This window comes from Arvicola amphibius, chromosome 12, assembly GCF_903992535.2.
Source record: "Arvicola amphibius chromosome 12, mArvAmp1.2, whole genome shotgun sequence".
NCBI classification, from domain to species: domain Eukaryota; kingdom Metazoa; phylum Chordata; class Mammalia; order Rodentia; family Cricetidae; genus Arvicola; species Arvicola amphibius.
The window spans coordinates 86,092,326-86,112,776 of NC_052058.2; the positions used below are offsets into that span (position 1 = coordinate 86,092,326).

The 20,451-nt window shown below is 49.8% G+C and overlaps 1 long non-coding RNA gene across 1 annotated transcript; it reads right to left on the minus strand.

Annotated features, from left to right (window-relative positions):
* Window positions 1-2,865: 2,865 nt before the first annotated feature.
* On the minus strand, window positions 2,866-11,521 carry LOC119827040. The gene is made up of 3 exons (XR_005287561.1): window positions 11,384-11,521; window positions 3,084-3,251; window positions 2,866-3,003 (listed from the first exon to the last, which is right to left on the minus strand). It is a non-coding gene; the product is annotated as an uncharacterized LOC119827040 (long non-coding RNA).
* Window positions 11,522-20,451: the final 8,930 nt, after the last annotated feature.

Consider the following 20,451-nt stretch of genomic DNA (forward strand, 5'->3'; position numbering starts at 1 on the left):
CCAAGAGCAGCCTGAACCTCACCCAGGCCTCCTCAGCCTGGCCTGTGTTCTGTCCTGCCGCCTAAAGATGGCCAGGGTTTTCTTTATTTGCTCTGGCAGCTGTGGGGGTTTCCTGGGTAAGCCTGGAGGCTACTCCTGATCACCTTGTCTGCTCCAGGTATCTTCAGGGGAAATGAGGCTCTGAGGAAGTCTGTGCCCTCACCCTTCCCTTTTTCTGGCAGCCTTAGGAAGGGTGCAGAGGAAACTGAGTTCCATCTGCTTCCCTGAGCTTACTCCTTTCAGGGAAGGGATGGAGTAGCTCTGTGTGCCTCAGTGCCCCATGGGAAGCTAGGTCTGGACAAACTGAAGAAGATAACTCGTGAATCCACAGCCCCTTTATGTCCCCAGAGTATGAGCTTCCCAGACTGGGTTCTTGGTGAGACTTACAGCAATGGGCATGTGAAGCAGGCCTTGAGTCCAATCAGACAACAATTGGTTATCCCCCATAACATTCATGCCACTACTGCTTCCGGGGGCATCTTGCCAATCCAATCATTATTGTAGCTCTCCGGGTTCACAGCTAGGTAGCACTGAATGTCGCTCCCTCCCACTCCAGCAGGCTACATAACACCTTCCATTAGTATGCAAGTCAAGCAACAGAGAGGAAGCTTCTCGGTCAGTACCAAACTGATTTCTCCACGTCCTATGTCCAATGCGTGTGGAGTCTTTAGCAATAGTCTTCCGACCATGTTCTGACAGAGTGCCAGGGGCAATCAATGGCAGTAGCTTATACTGCAGGAATTCTGTGGGTCGGATGCCCCTCACTAAGCGTGAAGGGAACTATCCCATCCATCCCTGGCACGATTTGTCAGCTTATGGCTGTGGGAGGAACGTGATCCTCTGTGTAGAGCCATCCCAGTTAACCTCCTCTGGACCGGGTGGAAAGTGCTTAGATCATTGCAGGCGCTGCCCTCAGAAGCGATCAACACAGTGTTCACAGGACTCCAGGTAGTTCCTGAGAGAGTGCGTTATTGGGAAAAACAAGACGGGTCCTTTTTGCCGTCTAGCTTCTTGTCTTAACACATGATCTCACACATGCCCTCTATGATGTGACACAGACCAGGGGGACCCTCATCAGGGCTGACGCAGCCTCTGAAATCGTAAGTTAACAAGGATCTTTACAAAACACCCCAGCCTCAGGTATGCTGTTACAGCCTCGGAAAGCCAGTTAATACATCCTGTTTAGCCTGTCTCACTTCTGAGACTTTTCTCTCTTCTAGGTCTAATTTGCTGCCCCTCTCTCTTGGCCTCCAGCAAGGTAGACTCTCACGGAACCTGTGATGAGTGACTGAACGTGAAATTACAACATGGAGAGAGTGTGGAGCATGTCGTGCCAGAAGTGATCTGGAAAGATAGAGCATTAAATAACAAATAAGTACAAAGGTTTGTTTTTCTACTCTGTTGGCTTCCTGCAGTCCTGATCTCCCTTTGACCTTCTCCAAGGCAGAGTAGTAGGTTGGCTGGAAAGTTAATCAAGATTTATTTGAGGAATGAGGAACTAGAGAAAGAAGAATCTCCTAGAATTTGTTCCCCATTCCTTAGACTGAACAAGTTGCTCCCGTGGGGGTTAATTTGTGAGCTCTGGTAGGGTAGCTAATTTCCACTGGCTTCCTCTAGACCCCGGCTTGCTGAGTTGTTTACAAAGTGGCTACTGGGGAAATTTAATTCTTCCAAGAAGCTACCCCTGGGAAAACCCCTCCCAGCACACATGACGGACAAGGAGTACATTAACTTGAGAAAGTGGCTGCTGGCAGGCAGTGGACGAGTTCTGGGAGCCGGTACCAAAGGTGTGTTGTTGTGCCTGGCCCGAGAGCAACCACACAGATCCGGCATTGACCATGTCCTTCTCCTCTGCCATTGCCTGGGGGTGCTGGGGTGGCAGGCAGACAGACTGCAGAATCGGGGGGCTATTACTTCCTGGGCTTCCGGGCTTGGCAGCTTTGTCAGGCCTTTGTAAGTGCCAGGTCATCGCTCCAAGCAGAGCCCAGTGAATGTTTGGGAAGCAGGAGAAGGGAGGACCTCCTGGGTACATGGGCCTGTCCTTAAAAGGCCATGGAAGAGTGAACACGTGGGAATGTCACGTAGTATTAAATCCAAACACTGAAGCTACTAGCCATGGCCATGAGGAGATCAATTCTGAGATGAAAATAAGGAACTTGCAAAGGTCGTAGTTGGGGTGATCAAGGCAGAGTGCAGCCCCACAACCAGTATGGAATGGGCTGTGCTGTCTTCACTTCACAGAAAAGGTTGGGGGTGTTCCTGCAGGGGTCACCAGGGTGGCAGCTGTGCTCACTGTGGGGGACAGGGCAGTTTCTGGTCCTTCTCTGATCAGGGCCAGGGAATGCCACAGTGCAGCTCAGAAAGAGATAAGATCATGACATGTAGAGGCCCTGTGGGCAGAGAGCCGGGATGTGGCTCGTACTCTGTCCTTGTTACCAGCTAACCCACTAAGTGGCTTTCAGCCAATCTGTCTAGTCCTGCACCTCACACTCACAGGAAAGGCCTCCCATGCTGAATTACCCACAAGCAAGGGGGTGTCTGCTGGTTCCCCAGCTCCACTTCAGCTCCAGTCTGCCCTCTCTCACCTCTCCAGACGGGGCCACTCCATCAGATGACAAAGGACTGGTAAATATACCATCCATGGCCCTTTCTGTGGTCACAAAATTGAACTCAGCATGGATCACACGACCTCTCTCTCCCTCATCAAGACAGAAAGGAGGCTGACAGGCTGGCGCCACAGGCTGCATCTCACAAAATGAGACTGACCAGAAATCACTGCCGAGGCCGAGACTTGCGTTTAGACTGCAGCTGCTTGACTCGGAGCGGTGGAGGTGGAACGCGGAGCGGCTTGCACAGATACACTGTGTGACTCTCAGTGGACAGTATGACTTCAGTGAGGGCGGAAGCGAATGGGTGCCTTCTACTAAACAGCTGTCAGCATCCACAGTGCGCTGCGTCCCTGCCCTTAAAGTAGCCCACAGTTAGGTACCACCCAAGAGTTGCCATTTTGCAGAAGGGGAAACTGAGGTACCATGTGAACTCACCCAGGATCGCATCATGGCTAGTAAGTAGTGGAGCCAGGATGAAGCTGAGGTGGACCCTGAGCACGCAGAAGCAAGGCGCAGTGCTGGGACCGGATAAGCAGGGGCAGCATCTTCTGACCTCTGAGCACGGTCGGCATCCTTGTTCTCTGGGCTAAGATCACCGCAAGGCTTTCAAAAGAAAAACACATTCGAAAGAAGTCTTCAGAGATGGCGAGACACAAACGAGCCCCTTTTTACCATCTTCTCAGATGCCACAATCCACAGTAAAGGGACCCATCCAAACATGCACCACCAAATCCATTCCCATACCCAAATACCACCATCACCTAAGGCACACCAAATCTTACACTCCTAAAGCCCAGAGTGCTCTTCAAGACAGGAGACTGTAAGCCTTCCAGCCCCTCCACAGGCTCCCCCTCCACAGGCTCACCCCTCCATAGGCTCCCCCTCCACAGGTTCCCCCTCCACAGGCTCACCCCTCCACAGGCTCACCCTCCATAGGCTCACCCCTCCACAGGTTCACCCTCCACAGGCTCACCCCTCCACAGGCTCACCGTCCACAGGCTCCCCCTCCACAGGCTCCCCCTCCACAGGCTCACCCCTCCACAGGCTCCCCCTCCACAGGCTCACCATCCACAGGCTCACCACCCCCCCCACAGGCTCACCCTAACTCTCTGTTCTTATCCCACAGCGGCCTCTCCACCCTAGAGCACTGACGGCTCTCACCCTGGGCCTTTAAACTCCACACAACTGTTCTCTTCAGCTGCTTTCACACCAAGCTACTCTTCGCCCAGCTGTCAGTGGACTTTGAAGCCAGTAGGGTCCTGCTGCTTCGTTACCCTAATCCCTTCTGTTCTTCATGCTCTGCTTGACTGTGACCCCTAAGCTCCAATCTGGACAAACATTGCAAATTTGGGCCCGCATAAAGAGATCCTGTCATCAAAGCAAAACAAGGAAACCTCCCAAGCACGTATCTGTCTATGCGTTTATTATCAATCCCACGAGTGTAGGGACCAGTTGGCTTTGCTCACATAGCAAACGCTAGGCCAAACACAGAGGCACATGGAACGCTTCTCATAAATGTCTGCTCAGCAAATGAAGAACTTGGAGAAGCAGCAATCTGGACAGCAGCCGTTTGATGTGTAGTCTCGCATTTCAGTCCTGGGAGCAATTGGTTAAGCAAACACTAACCTACTCTGAACACTGGCTACAGATTAATCAGGAGACCACCATCGTGGCCCTATGGGGCAGGTACTGTGATGGCATCTCCTCTATTCATAGTGAGGAAGCTGGGTACCTAGACAGCCGGAGGAACTTGCTCAAGGCCCCACAGCTGGTAAGGTGTGGAGCAAGCTGGGAGCCAGAGCCCATGCTCTGAACGGCCTATGTGGCTATCTGTTAAGTCTTCTAGACCATTGGCGGGATCATCACCCATGCAAAGGGCAGACTCCAGACGCTGTGTCAGGCAGCAAAGAGGAAGGGATTTGAGCATGGATGGGCGCAGCTGCCCACTGTGGCCTCCATAGCTAGTGTCTAATCCTCAGCTCTGTCGGGAGAAGAAAACAGATGGCAAGGTGTTGAAGCCCTTGTACATGCTTCGTGGATGTATCTTCTTGCTGTTCCCCAGGCTGGAATAGCAATGAGGTCCCCAGTCAGTCTGCAAATTGTGGGCACAGCCATAGGTGGTCCATGCTAAACCAAACCAATGGTGCCTGCCCTCCATTGCTGATTCTCCAGTCCCTTTTTATGCCTTCCCACCTCCAGGAAGCAGAGGGGGAAAGGGAAAGTCTAAGAGCGAAAGTTGCCAACCAGCAGAAGAAACGACACATCACTAAAAACAGTGAAGTCCCTTTCTGATTTATGAGATCCCCTCCAAGCCAGGAGTTTGGGGATTAGAATGAAATCTTTGGGCCTCTCTGGCGGTAGCTCCCGGCACCAGGTTTGCCTGCCAGGCAAGGTTGTCTCTGCCTGCCCTGGAATTTTTCAAGTCCAAGCCAGCCCAGCTCTGGGACAGGGGTGGTGATGGGGATTGGATGAGCAGAGCTGGAAGTACCCATCCCTCCCACTGAGTTGTGGGGGGAGCCCGAGGGTCTTCTGGGCACTTGTTAGAGGGGCTGGGAAGGAAACCTCAACCCCTCCCCATCGCCTTGTTCCCGGAGCAGCTGGGTCTGATAGCCAGCAGCAGGCAGCTGCTGTCCCTCTCCAGCTGTTTGGTTTCTATCAGCCTGGACTGCCATATGAGCCGAGGCTGCGGGCAGACATAAGCTCCCACCAGGGTAGGTGTCCAGCAGGGTTGAGCTGCCCTGTGAGATGTTCATGAGGGACTTCAGGCCACTCTGTAGCCACACATAAAGGGCAGGAGACCGAGATGGTTACTGTCATGAGGCCACAGGAAGGAGAAATAAGAATGAATGGGGATATTGAGGGAAAAGTTAACCTGGAAAGGAAACAAAACAACAACAACAATAACAAAATGGAAGGAAGAGGCAGCCAGATGTGGTGGCACACACACACATCTGTAATCTCAGCACTTGGGAGGCAGAGGCAGGATGACCCTGAATTTAAAGTCAGTTTTTAGGCTACCTCAGCTGTTCTCAGTCTGTGGGTGGCTACCCGAACGACCCTTTCACAGGGACTGTATATCAGATACCCTGCATATCAGATATTCACATTGCGATTCACAACAGTAGAAAAAGTACTGTTATGAAGTGGCACCAAGAGAAGTTTTGTGTCTGGGGTCACCACAACATGAGGAACTGTATTAAATGGTTGTAGCATTAGGAAGGTTGAGAACCACTGGGCTACATAGTGAGACCCTACCTCAAACGCAAAAAGAAGAAAAGAAAGGCCACCCTTCATCACTAGCTGTGGAAGGAAGGGTGGGTTGGGTTGAGTTGGAGCAAAAGGAGAGACCCCAGCCTTGCTTATCCACGGGCATGATTGCCCAGCAAAATGCCTACCTCAGGGTGGACCTTGAACACATGCAGAGAATTGAACTTTTGGCCTTCCAAGGGAGTGTTGTAAGTAGACAAGGGTTTCCTGAATGCCAGAGCAAGGACAGTAAAGCAGAACAATTCTCAAGACTGGGGAGGAAGGGCGGCAGCTGACCCTTACTGAAGGCCATTGCATAGAGACCACTTCACGGAGCACAGTGCTGGGACCCTGCAGACATAAGCAAGTCTCGTTCTGGCTACAAGAGGCATGGTGACAGATGCTCAGGCTTCTTGACTGAGTGGCAGAGAGAGGCACAAGCAGAACTGGAACTCAGATATTCCCATCAGGATGCCTCTTGGGAGAAGGCATGAAGGACAGGCTCAGCCAAGCCCAAGAAGGAGAAGCATGACATAGAGAGGGACACGGAGCCTCAGAGGTCACGGAGAACATCAAGTTCTGCTGAGAAAGCCATGTCCTGTGACTTTGAACCAATCAGTTCAGTTTCTGGGTCTGGGTTTCTCATCCTAAGGAAGGGCTTGGCCCAGGTACTCCTCACACTGATTCTCTCTGTAGGCATGTGGTGTTGACTCAGAATCCTGCCTCCCATTTCCTTTGCAGGTTCATTTCCTACTTCTGCTGCTATGGATCTGGTGTCATCTCTAGGTGTGAGCGCCTGTTCCTCTGGCCCATTCACGACTGAGGCCAGAGACCGTGAGCACTGCTTGACGCCTTCTCTAAGCGAGCCTGATCAATTAGCAATCAATTAATGAAATAAAGAAATGATTATTTACTAGCCTTACCATATACCTGACATGGTGTTTAACTGGCAATGCAATTATACAAAGAGAATTAGGCCTGACTCCCGTCCATTAGCTGACAGGCTAATGAGAAACAGACACCCACAAAGGATGCTTCCAAATGTAATCAGAAATTGTTAGCGCTAATAGGGGCACGGAAGCACTTGGGGGTCATGCCCTCTTCTGCCTTCCCCTTCCACTTAGAGAGCAGGAAGAACAATACGTGTGAGTAGAGACTGGTTTGGGACTGTGTGGTCTCTGACCTCATGTCGTGTCCCTTTGGATTCTCACTGCTTGTTTGCCATGTTGCTGAAGTCTCAGACGGGAATCTCTGTGCTTTGTGGTTCATTTAAGGTCAGAGCAGCTCTGTGATCAGATGGGATCTGGGCATGTGTGTGACCCTTCCATCTTTCCTCCAAGAATTCATCTTGGCCAACCTCATTCCATCCATCCATCCATCCATCCATCCATCCACTTGCTCACTCACTCATTCAACAAATGTGTATCGAGATCTCCCTTCCCATAGGATAGGTGAGGTACCAGGTATCAGATGCGATTCAGCAGATGAGGCCCTGCATCATACAGCCTTCGGGGTCTGGTGGTGCAGACCTTCAGTGATACTGCTCCTGAATCCCTTCATGTATGCAACAGCTCAGGCTCTGAAGTGTGTAGCTTCTGGGCCATTGGCCCCACAAGCAGACATCAGGGCTGCTCCATTGCCCCCCTCTGGAAGACTGGCACAGTGCTGGGCACTTGTAGGTACTCAGTGAATGTTTAGATGTATGTGACTTCCCAGGGGTATTGAATTAAGCAGGAAGTTCCCCAGTTTTCCTCAGTCCCAGCACCGCCTTCCTCCAGGGAGACATGTAGAAATAGAACAGAGGCATTTTGAATGGAAAGAAGGAAAATGCCTAGGCTGGCTGCCAGCCCCAGATGCCTCTGGACAAGAAGGGGTCCACAGTCCTCTGTGTTCTGGAATCCGAAAGACACGTGCCAAGGCAACATAAAGCAGCTCCTCCCAAGCCTTTGCTCTTCACCCTGGATTGAGCCACGCTGGCAGCCCGTGTCGGACCTTCCCTGCAGTGCACGGGTGCCCCTTGGTGGACAAACAGCCAGTCCTGCTCACACTGTTTCCGAGGGCTTGTGAGCCGTTAAAGGAGAAGGTTCCAAAGTCTTTGTCCCTACAGCGTGCCAATATCTCCGTGTCATGAGGGTGACCTTGGCATGATCTAAGCATGCACCAGAGCCCCTTTTCCAACTGTGACCAAGGCCATGTGCCAACCGCACAGAACGCTGACTGTCAGGGTAGGCTGACCTTGTATCAGGCCAGCCCTGGTCCCTGTGTCGTCCTCCTCCAAACCAGCATTGGGCACAATGCAAGTCAAGCACAGGAGCAGCTTCTTTGTTCAGGTGAGGTCTGGGCATGGGTATAATCCTTCCCCCTCTGGCAGTGATTGTGTTGAGATATCTGCCGTACCTGAAGCTTTCTGGCTCTGTGGATGGTCGTGGGAAGGCAAGGAGCACAGAATGAGGGCCTGGGACTAGAGACACTTTTCAGCCTGCAGCATGAGGGCAAGATAGGAGACTGGGGGAGGCAGGGCCCTGGAATGCCGCAGAACCTGGGAGCAGCCACTTGTTCTGTTTTTATTTTACTTTCCAGCAAAGTAGCAGGCTGTATGCTGAGGTTAGAGAGATGTGCATTAGCGCTCCCTCTCCCTCCTCCCTCCTTTTCTCCCCCCCACCCCAATCCTGTCCCTGTGACTATTCCTGGGCTCTGGGCTGACTCCTCCCATAAAGTACACGCCTCTGCCTCTGAGGGAACATGCCAAGTCCCCACTCTCCAGGTTGAAGTAGAGGGTATAGATAAATGTGCAGGGGACATAAGCAACCACAGCAGCAGGAACAGAGTCTGGAAAAGCTCAGGAGGCCCCGGGCCAGAGATACTGGGATGGAGTAGGAGGCAGTTGGAGGAATGGTGGCGGGAGGAACTATCTAATCCTGCGATAGGGAGGGTATTGGCATTCCTAGGATGCTCTGGGCGGGCACCTTGGCAGGCACTTCTGCCTTGTTTCTTTAAACCTTCCCTGTAGCAGGGACCTCGCCTTTGGTTTGCTTTGTTAGGAATTATTAATAATTATTTGTGTGTGTGTGTGTGTGTGTGTGTGTGTGGTGTGTGTGTGTGTGTGTAAATGCCCAAGGAAGTCAGAAGAGGGGTTGGATCCCCTAGAACTGGAGTTACAGACGGTTGTAATCTGCCTGATGTGGGTGCTGGGAATCAAACTCAGGTTGTCTGGAAGGGCAGCAAGTGCTTGTAACTATAGAGCCATCCTGGCCTCTTTAATAGCAAACTGAGTCTATGTAAAGTAGTTTAAGCATCATGATTGAAGTACTATGGGTAAAGTGGTAGTGGTGGGGATTTAAACTCAGGTCTGTCCATCAGATTCCACACGGTTCCTTAACCTTCAATCAGCAGCTCATCCAGGAGCAAAGAGGCTGAAGCAGTGGAGATGACCGAACTTGAGACATTCAGGCTTCTGGATGCTTTGGATAGAAATATGCCTACTCTGCCTCTGGGGGAAATTAGATTTCAGTTAAAATAATGCCATGTCTTAATTAGGCAGCGAATTAATTTTGAGGGGAAGTCGGGGACACAACACCACCACTCGCCCTTGTCTTTCTTCTTCCATCTTTCCCTCCTTCCCTCTGGCATGGTTCATGGAGCAATTACAACCTGTGAGGAATGCTGCTAAGTCTAAAACATAAACATCCCTATCCTTGGAGCTCACGATTCCTTGAGAAGTTCCAGGGAAGAGACACCGCTTTTCACATTCCTCCCGCTCCATGCAGTTTTCCCGTCCTGGCTTTACTTATGCACCTCAGATCCTGTCAGGTTTGTCATTCTCCCACATCTTCCTGAAGCCCCAGCTCCCCTAACTTGGAAAGAGAAGGTTAAAATCCTGCCCGGATCCTCCCTTCCCAGAGCCACTCTGGGGACTGTACCAGAGAGGGCAGTGAGCCTTGAACAAACAGGGCTTGACATGTCTGAGCCTGTGGGCTCTACATCTGGACACAGCTGGGCTTGGGGCAGCCCAGATTCTCCAGGTCATGACTGAGCTGGAACAAACGAACAGTTCCTTGGCTCCCAGCCTCTCTCTCCCATAGCCACTGGCCCAACAGTCTGATCTCGGAGCCAACCACCACACCCCATTCCTTCCGTGCACCAGCACCAAAGCAATGCTGGAGCTTAGGGCCAGCACCCAAGTCTAGTCCTAAGGCAACTGGCTGGCTGCATCTCCTTTCCTATCGATTTCTCTGTATTCCATATCTGATGACGTCCCTGCCCTTCCCCAGTCCATGCCACTCCAACCGTACACCCCTTCTCTTTCTTCTCTCCCCTTTTTTCCTGAGTCTGTAACACAAAGGCCCCACATTTACCATTTAGCTAAGTGACAGCCTCCCTGAAGAGAGGGGAAGAAAAGGAGAACCTAGGCAGGAGAGAGGATGGGCACACTCAGAGCAGAGACTTCCCCCTCCCTACAGCTACCACTCCAGGAAGCCCTTCCCTCCAAGGCTGTCTTCCCAGGGAACTGTTTCAGGGCAAATGGATCATACCTGCTAAGGTTTTCTGGTTACCTCTACTTCTAAATACTTTATTCCAACGTCAAGCTACAGTGGGCACTATTAGTCAATTGCCCTAATTTTGAGTTGGGGACTAAGGCTGCCTATCTCTTCCTCTTAGCACACCTGGTATATTCTGACTACTTTAACTATAACGTGTGTGCCATACTGCCCACACAAGCAGAAACACACATAGTACACACACACACACACACACACACACATACACACACACACCAAACAAATAAATGGCACAGTGCTGTTAATTCCACTCAGTCCTCTAGACACTATAGGTCCCAAGCCATATCTGCTCCCGTCTTGCCCATGAATAGGTTTGTATTAGGTAGCTGATGCACAAGCAGTGACAGAAAACAGCCATCATCATTTTTGTTTGTTATTTCTATTGTGTGGCTGGGTAGTTCTGCCTCTGGGTCTCGAGGTTGTAGTTAAGATGTCTCTGGGTCTGGGATGCTGCTCGGTGATAGAGCAGCTGCCTATGCTGAGGTGCAGGTAGGTTGGAGAGGAAGTCACCAGGACCACAGTGTCTGAGGGCATGAGCAGGCCTGGAGACTCAACCTCCAAGGTGGCCTGCTCGACTGACAAATGTCTGGCTGTGCAAGAAAGCCTCAGGCCCTCTTCAAGAGGGTAAGGCCTTACTTGCGACATGGTGGCTGGGTGCCAAAGCATGCAGACAGAGAGAGTCAGGTGAAGCTGGTTGATTTTATGATCTAAAGTCTAGATGTCACCCCGTATCACTTCTATTGGGCTCCAGTGGGTAGAGCAACCCCAGTCCTCACCAATTAAAAGGGAAGAAAATTAAATCATGCCCCTCCGTGGGAGGAGAAGCTGTCACGGCTAAGAACAGCAAATCAAATGGGATAAAAAGAAAAGGGAGGCCACAAGGCCCCTGACCCCTTTGAGCCCATAACACACACAATGTGATGAACTTACTGTTATCATCACGGTCATCACAGGCCCTGAGCTTCAGAAGAAAACAAAGGAAGGTTCCAGTTGCTCATCTCTTTGCCCAGAAGCCCTAGTGCAACTTTCAGCCTCAACTCCAGCTCTGTGATGTCCCTTAGTCAAAGGAATTTTCTCAGAAATGAGCCAGGCAGAGGCTTTCAAAATTCTTGCTGTTCCTGCTTGGCCTCCTGGCACCTCTTCATTTGCCCTCCCCCTTCCTTCTGTGGAAGAGGTCACGGCTTAGACTCAGTTCAAGTACTCACAAGCTTCCTGTGTTGAAAGTTATTTCCTGTTGTTGAATATGGAGAGCGTGGAAACTTCATTCCGTGATGCTTTAGAGGAGGGGGTCTTTGGAAAGTGGTCAGGAGTTGATAGGATCATTAAATCGGAGCCCCACGTGTGAGTCCTGGTGTCTTTACAAGCAGATGCAGACATGTGCACGCCTCTCTCTTGCTAAGTCAAAGCCTCAGAACTCTGCTAACAAGATGGCTATTGCCAGATGGAGTCTCTCAACCTTGGACCGGAAGTGTGAGCCGGAATAAACCTCCTTTTCCTATAAAATAGCCTGTATTACGTGGTTTATTATAGGAACGAAAAGCAGGTAGATACAGGATATGTAGTCAATTAAAGATGGTCACCAATCTCTGCTCCTCCTTTTGAGGTCTGAGTTGATCTCATTAGCTCACTTAATCAGAAGAATCCAGCAGATGGGAACTTCTAGAACGTTCAAAGGCATTTTAAATTTCCTCTCAGGTCTCTTAATACACCCTGTGAGAGCATTGGACCTCTGTGCCATGCTAGAGTGAGCATTCTGGCCAACAATCACTAAACCCAGGCCTCCTGCCACCCCTGCCAGGTGCTCTTCTTGTGAGGGAACTCCCTGGCACCCCCATCCATCAGCTGCCACCCGCTGAACACTAAAATGACGCAGGCAGCGCCACATGTAGTGGAACCATCTGGCCAAGCCCTGCCCCAATTCCTAACCCACAAAATCCAGAAATGTAATAAAATAATTGTTTTAAGCCACTGAATTCCTTTTTTTAAAAATATTTGTGTTTTTGTACATGCACATATTAAATGATGGACTTATTTTTCTCTCTCCTCCCCTTCCCTGCCCCTCACACCTCCTGCCTGTGCCCCTAGTCTTCCTAGACAGATATACATATATTTGTTTATATATAACCATATGTATTTGATTTACATATTATTTTATGTATCAATATAAAATATAAAAGCCACAAATGAGAGAAAACCAAAACTGGACCTTTGTCTTTCTGAAACTGGCTTAATTCACTTAACGTCATTATCTCCAGTTGTATCTATTTTCCTGCAAGTGGACCACTTCACACTGTGGTAAGCCACTGAACTCTGAGGCAGCTCACTGGTATGGCGTATCAACACTCCCCTTGCCTCCCTACAGGGTACTCAGGAGCCTCTGATGAAGAGTTGAGGGACTCTGAAAGGCAGCAGATAGATTATTGCCACCTGGGGCCGACAGCTGGGCTGAGGGAGAACAGGCAGAATCCCGCCTCAGTGATGGTGTTAATGAAGTCACACTGTGGAGAGAGAACTGAGGTCAGAGAGGGTGTGCTGGGACCTGAAGTGTGTCCCATATACCCATGTGTTGGATCCCAGCTCCCAAAGTGACTGTTTTTGGAGGCACAGCATGTAGGAGATCATCAAGCTTTAAATGAGGTCATCAAGGTGGGTCCCTAACCTTGTGTGGTTGGTGGTCTTATTAGGGGAGGAAGAGTGAACTTCTCGAAGCATGCCACTGCCCTGGGGAAAGGCCTGTAGGTCCTAGCAAGAATACAGCCCTTGGACAAGCCAGGAAGCAAGGTCTCACCAGAACCTAATCAAGCAGATGGTCTCCACCGTACAAGGAAGTAAATGATGGTTCGTTATTTTGTTACACTGGTCCAGCCTGACTTGGACTGGTCATTGCCGCCATCCCTCTAAGCAGGCCAGGGGTAGGGAGTAGCTTGTTTTCCTCATTTCTGGTCAGCTACTGTTTCTGTTTTGTTCATTGACGGATATCATCCCTACTCCTGGCAAGTGTCTTCTCAGAGATCTGTAACTAAGCTAGTGAGTGCCACACATTGGAAGGGGCCACTGGGGACTTCAGCCCCATTCAAAGCCGCCCAATCTAATGTGCAGCTGTTTATCCCCAGATATCCACACTTCTGCCATCCCGAGTCATTTAACCATCCTTTTCTACCTCAGACCCCTGGAGGAGGGGTCTGGGAGCAACGCTTTGAACAAGTGCCCACAGACTGGAGAGACTGCCCAGTGTCCCCCTGGCCGGTAGCACTGTTGTGTGTCACTCCTTCCATTGGCTTCTGGAGATAGGGCAGCTCTGGCAGCTGCCTTGGAGCTGTCATCCGGGCCTCTGTCCCACCCCACTGTTTCCCTGGGAGCTGGCGGGGCAGCGTTGAGTGTAGCAGGATGGACAGGGTGGGAAATGTGGTTCAGCTGAAGGTCTGGGAAGTATAGATGGGGGTGGCTGGGTTAGAGCGGTGATGGGGCCCCTCCTTTACATTGAGGGAGTTGATATAACCCTGTCTCTCCAGTCTGTGATGCCAATTTCCCTTCTCCACGGTCTTTGTGCAGCCTTGGCCTCCAAAGCCAGAACTTGCCAGATCTAAGAACAGCAGCATTTGAGCGATGGAATTGTCAGCCTTTCCCCAAAGACAACATCAACACCCCAAAACAGAGCCCTGCCTCTCACCTCCCTGCCATCTGGATGTCGTTCTAGTCCTTTCCCCAGCTTGGTAAGTGCCCCCATCTCTCTACCCTGCCTCTGGGAGCTCACTCTGGGAGCTTGGGGGTCAAGTGGACCTGCAACCCTGGCCTGTGTCTTCAGAGCTATGCAGCCTGGGTAAAGGGTATTGGGTTTTGTGTCGAAACATGTCCCTCCTGGCTAGGCTGCTGGCAAATTGTCTAAGGCAGGCCCCATCAAGGGGCTGTCATGTTGGAAGGACAATGCTATGTGGACTGTCACTGCTGGGTCAGTTCTTGCCATGACAACCGGCTCCTCTGTTTCCTTTATCTAGATGAGAAACTGGAGAGAGCGTCCAGGGAGACTGGATGAACTGCTTCTGTTTTGATCCCCCCAAGAGCAGAAGTAAGCCAGTCAGTTCAAAAGAATGCTTAAATTTGATAAGAAACCCCAAAACTACACACGGGCTGTCACCCTTTCTACTCTGTCCATTCACTGGGTCCAGTGAGGGACTTTGAAGACATTGTTCCCTGCTTCCCAGAGTCAGAAAAACTTCTTCAAGGCAACCTTAAAAATAAAGCCAGCTGTGGAGGCCCTGAGGCATCCCCAGGAGTTTCAGGAGAGCAAACAGATGTCTGTGTGCGGGCACAAGTCCCTGGGTATGTTTGAGAGTGGAAGGAGCTGGGCAGTGATGGCACACAACTTTAATCCTAGTGCTCGGGAGGCAGAGGTTGGTGGATCTCTGAATTCAAGGCCAGCCTGGTCTACAGAGCTAGTTTTGGAACAGCAAAGGCTACACAGAGAAATCTTGTCTCAAAAAGTCAACAAACAGCTGGGCGGTGGTGGCGCACACCTTTATTCCCAGCACTTGGGAGGCAGAGGCAGGCAGATCTCTGTGAGTTCGAGGCCAGCCTGGTCTACAAGAGCTAGTTCCAGGACAGGCTCCAAAGCTACAGAGAAACCTTGTCTCGAAAAAACAAAACAAAACAAAAAAACTAACAAACAAAAACAAGAAAGAGCGAGAGCGAGGGAGAGAGAGTGAGAGAGAGAGAGAGAGAGAGAGAGAGAGGGAGAGAGAGAGGGAGGGAGGAAGGGAGGAAGGGAGGAAGGGAGGAAGGGAGGCATTGGAGAAGGCCAAGCTGAGAGAAGCATCTATGGAGGGCACCACCCAGGAGGCCCCAGCTCACCCTTCCATCTGAGTCCCAGTTTTCCCTGAGGGCCAGAGCAGGTTGTATGACCTGGGTGATCCTAAAATGCTTCTCATTTTACAGTTAGGTCCCCTGAAGTTTTCAGGGGTGCCAAGAGGGTGAGCAGACCACAGTGGCTCCCACTGCCTCAGCCTGAGAAGTTTACACAGCCATGTCTCCAGAGGCAGGAGGCTCCATGGCTCCACCACATGAACGGTCGACAGGGTGGGGAGGCGCACACAGGACTTGCCAGAGCATCCTTCAGGATAAAGCATCTGTTCCTGACATCAAGGCACCAGGGCCCTGAATACACAAAGGTCAAGGGAGCCAGCTCTCTGGTCCCTTCCTGGCTCCCCTTAGCAGCAGCCACCAAAACACACCGCCTCCGTGCGCATTACACCAGCAGAGGAGCGGATGGGATTGCGCAACTCTTTCCATCCCTGGCCCTGCTCTGGTAATTTCTCTTTTCGTTGCTCATTCTTTCAGTTTTTCCACATTTTCCTGAGATGAATGAATGACTAGATTCAGGGAATATTTTTGTATATATTGGGAAATGACTGCTACCATCACAGGCCTCTTTTTCCTGTCTTTCTTTTTTTTGGGGGGGGGGGGGATGGAGTAGGAATAACTTTCTCTTCTTTTCAAAACCACCTAAAGACTCAGGTTTACAGCACGGTGACCACATTCTTCTATTCCCTAAATGTCTAGTTATTAAAAAAACAACAACAAAGCCTTACACACACACATAGAGAGAGAGGGAGAGGGAGAGGGAGAGAGAGAGAGAGAGAGAGAGAGAGAGAGAGAGAGAGAGAGAGAGAGAGAGAGAGAGAATGTGTTTTTATACATGAACTTTTAAAATGTACATGACTTGGTTACCAAACATATGTCCAAGAATGAGACCCTTTCATTTTCTTTAATAAAACGTCTATGTTGACTCTCCAGTTGGCTGGGCTGGCAGCATCTTAGTCAATCAGGAACCAGTCCCACTTCTTCCTGGTTCCATCTACTACAGGGTAAGGTAGCCTGACCACCAGGAGACAGGGCAACCTGTTTGCTGAAGCAGACACTGGGCTCTTTATCCCTGCGCTTTGCCTGAGTCCCTGGGCTTTCTCAGTTGTTGGAAGCTACCCTGTGGTCCCTTCAGGTTGATGACTCTCTCTGTTACTTTCCAGTGGAGATTCTAGGGTTCCACCATACACTGGAAACAACAAGAAGGATTTCCTGGGAAGCCCCCACTGTGCGCGCGCACACACAGACACACACACACACACACACACACACACACACAGTATGGTACATCCACTGAAGTTCTGGTCCTTGGGAGCTTGTTACCCCTTACATCTGTCCTAGCACAGAAGGCCTTTCTTGCCTCTAATCTTTTGGTATTTTTGTTCCCTTTAGAGTCTCATCCCAGCCACCTGCTGAAGAACTGGGTGCAGAGCCCAGGGTTCTAACCCTTGTCAATATCTGTCTTTTCTCTTTCCCATTGCTCTCCTTCCAATGCACCTGAGTTAGGTAGGCAGGGGTGGAGGGTGTCTTTGGTATCTCTCACCTCAATCTTTGATCTTCTAATCCCTATGATATGGGCAAAGCAATGAAAGCTGGGGCAGAGAGATTTTTGCTTTGCAGATAAAACCCTCTCTGGGGTTTGGGAAGAGAACCTAAGAGCAGAAGGAAACACCGGGAAGGAACATAAGTTAATATTTCAGAAAAATTCCCTGCCCAACATATGGTGACCATATGCCCGTTACTTCCTAGGATTGTCTCCAATATGGATATTTTTATTCTTAAAAAAAGAGATCCCATTATTAAATATCTTGCTAAATATGTTTTGAGTTGCATCTTTTACCTGGCCCTTTCCTATAGATACATTAAAAGTGCAAGGGGGCTGAGCCTGGGGGTGCATTGTGACAACCCGGGTGTCTTCCTGTGTTACACTGTGCTGACTGGGATGAGACATTTCTCAGAAAGCCGATTCGAAGGAAGGGGAGTGGCCCTGAGCATTTCCAGTCTCTGCAGGCACAGGACAGTGGACACGAGCTTGCTCCCCAGCTTGCCCCCACAGCCATCCCCTCAAGGAAAGAGCTGTGGACTCCTACTTGGAGGAGTAACAGCTGGAGTCTCTGTCCCTCCCTCCCAGGGTCCTTTCTCTCATCCTGGATCACCAACCATCACACCCTGACTGCCCCAGCATGTGACTAGGTGACGATCAGGCTTTGCTGACTTAGTAAGGTCTGGAGATCAGTCACTCACACTGTCCTCTGCCTCTCACCCTTCACTCACAGGGAGCCCCAGTCCCCCACAACTTTACCACTAGCCTGCAGCCCACGCCAGTCAGGCTCTCCAGCCTGTCTTTCCTCCCTCTGCTCCACACCTATGCACCCCCGGCCTCTGAGACCGTTCTACCTGGGTATTGAAGGTGAAACATTTTCAATTCAACCCCAAACAGCTCACGTATCCCTGATTGCTCATGGCCCATGCATGGCAGTGGGTAGACTTGAAGTGAAGGAGAATGCCAGTGAGCCTCTTGAGATTGTGGGCAAGATCACACCTATGCATTTTCTTTCTTCGGGAATTTTTTTGTTTGTTTGTTCTTTGTTGTGTTTTTTTTTTTTTCAGATCCTGACTGAAAAGCAGTGTCCCCTGGCCAGAATCCCACCTATTGGTTCCTTTGTGCCATTCATTTGCCTCTTTCCCCATCCTTCACACCCTCCTGAATCTACACTCATGGGCACATACTTACCCTGACAGTTTCTGAAAAAACAAAAAAACAAAAAACCTTCAATTGTTTGAAACTTTTCTGGAAATGTTGGAGATTGAGCCCAACCTTCGTACATGCTAGGCAAGTGCTCTATCGCTGAGCTAGGAGCCAGGCCTCAATGTGATTAGTTTACTGTACGCTGGGCCTGCTCCATGAAGGGCGGATATCATTGCTTACAGCCTTTGGGCATCACTGCCTCTGTGAAACCTCTCCTGATTGACCCAGGCCGAGTCAGTCAGCCACCGCCCAAGATTCCCACATCCATATGACATCCACCATAGCAGAAAACATCTCCTGGACCTTGGGCGTGCCTAAGAATCTCCTGTGTACCTCTAATAGAACCCAGATGCTCCAGCCCTGCCTCCACCCAGTGGAAAAAATCCAAACTGTGAGAGAGGAGGCCTCAGGGGACTCCCAGGCACACCCTGCATGACAAACCGCAACTGTAGGGTTCCTCTGTGTTCTTACTTCTTTAATGCATTTGGCTAGGAACTCCTTGAATGCACAGAGCTTCGCTCAGTCAGCTCTCTAATCCCCACAGAACCTAGGCCATTCCCAAGGGATAATGGCACAAGCAACCACAATGCAGTAAGGACTCTGAATATTCACTCATTCCCCATCTTCTGGGCCTTCCGATGAGGTACACACACCATTAATCCTATTTATAGATCGGAATGTCTGATGACGGCATCCTAACTTCTGGAAGGCTGTTCTAGGAGGTCCAAGTGTTTTATTCATAGTTTGACTTTATGTTCTAATCCATTCGGATTGTGCAGCTAGCTAGTGAGCACAGGTTATACCTATGGCCTAAGTTCATTTTATTAATAGATATCTGTTATACAAAAGGATGGTTTCTCTGTGGCATTTTAATAAATATGTGTACTTTGGTCATAGAAATACCCCCTTATTATGCTCTCCAACTTTTAAAAAAATGCTTAATTTATTTTATGTATACGAGGGGTTTTGCGTGTGTGTGTGTGTGTGTGTGTGTGTGTGTGTGTGTGTGTGTGTGTGCAGCACATGTGTGGTGCTTGTGGAGGTGAGAGGGAGTCAGGTCCCCTGGAACTGGAGTTACAGGCAGTTGTGAACTACCGTGTGTGTGCAGGGATCTGAACCAGGGTCCTCTGCAAGAGCAACCACTGAGTCATCTATTCAGCCCCTGCTGCTCTCTTACCCACCCACTGACCCCCTCCTCTTCCCTAACAGACCTCCTTCTACTTTAATCTCCCTCTCCCTCAAGAAACACCCCGTGCTGTCTTTGTGAGTCTGGCTTACTTCTCCAACCACGGTGCTCTCCAGTCCCATCCATTTTCCTCCAAAAGAAATCACTTTCTCCCTCTTTGTGGCCGAATAGAAGCCCTTGTTTCCTGACCCATTCATCTACTGGTGAGCAGCAAAGCTGACGGATTCCATGGCAAGGCTATTGTGAAGAGAGACTACACACTCATGGCAAATAGTGTCTGCTGTGTGCTGAGTTCAGGTTTATTCCCAGGACAGGTGCAGCTGAACCACATGGCAGTTCTAGTTCCGGTCTTCTAAGGAACCTCCGTATTGCTCTCCACAGTGGCTAGAGTAGTGGACATTCCCAGCAACGGCGTATAACGTTTCTTCTAAGTATAGGAATATGTTGTCTGAAAGCAGGGACGTCTGACTTAGCTCCTTCTCCATTCATGTCTCTTATGGAGAGGCAGTCTTCTCCCTCACTGCTCCGGCTAAGATGTCAGGTACTGCATATTGAATAGGAATGGCAAGAATGGGCATCCTTGTCTTATTCACGATTTTATAGGACATGCTTTCAGTTTTTGATGATGTTGGCGATGGGTTTGTGTTGCATAGCTGTTTTTATATTGAGACATGATCCTTCTATAGTTTCTACATGGCTTGTATATCGTGAGGGACGCTGTGTTTTGTCAAAGGTTTGTTCATGGAAACAATTGGGTGGTGTTTGTCCTTAATTCTGTGATAGATTACATTTATCAGTTTGTGTGTGATCACCAAACTTGCACCTCTGTGATGAACCAACTCGATGTGATACTTTGAAGTGATGGCTGGATTTAGTTTGTTGAAGATATTTGTGTCTGTAGAGCTTCATCAAAGATATTGGTCTGTAGTTTTTTTTTTTCTTTTTGGCTATGACTTTTTGGACTTTTAGTGTCAGGATAATAATGGTTTCAGAGAATGAGCAGGGATGCATTTCTTTCTGTTCCATTTTATAGAACACTTTGAAGAGCAATTGTGTTCATTTTTCTTTAAAGGTCTGGTAAAATTCAGCAATGAATCCATCTGGCTCTGGTGTTTTCTTTGTTGGGAGATTTTTCATTACTACAACAGCTCCATTGCTTTTTATTGTCATGCTTAGGCAAGGGGTGGTTTTTGTTTGTTTGCTGCT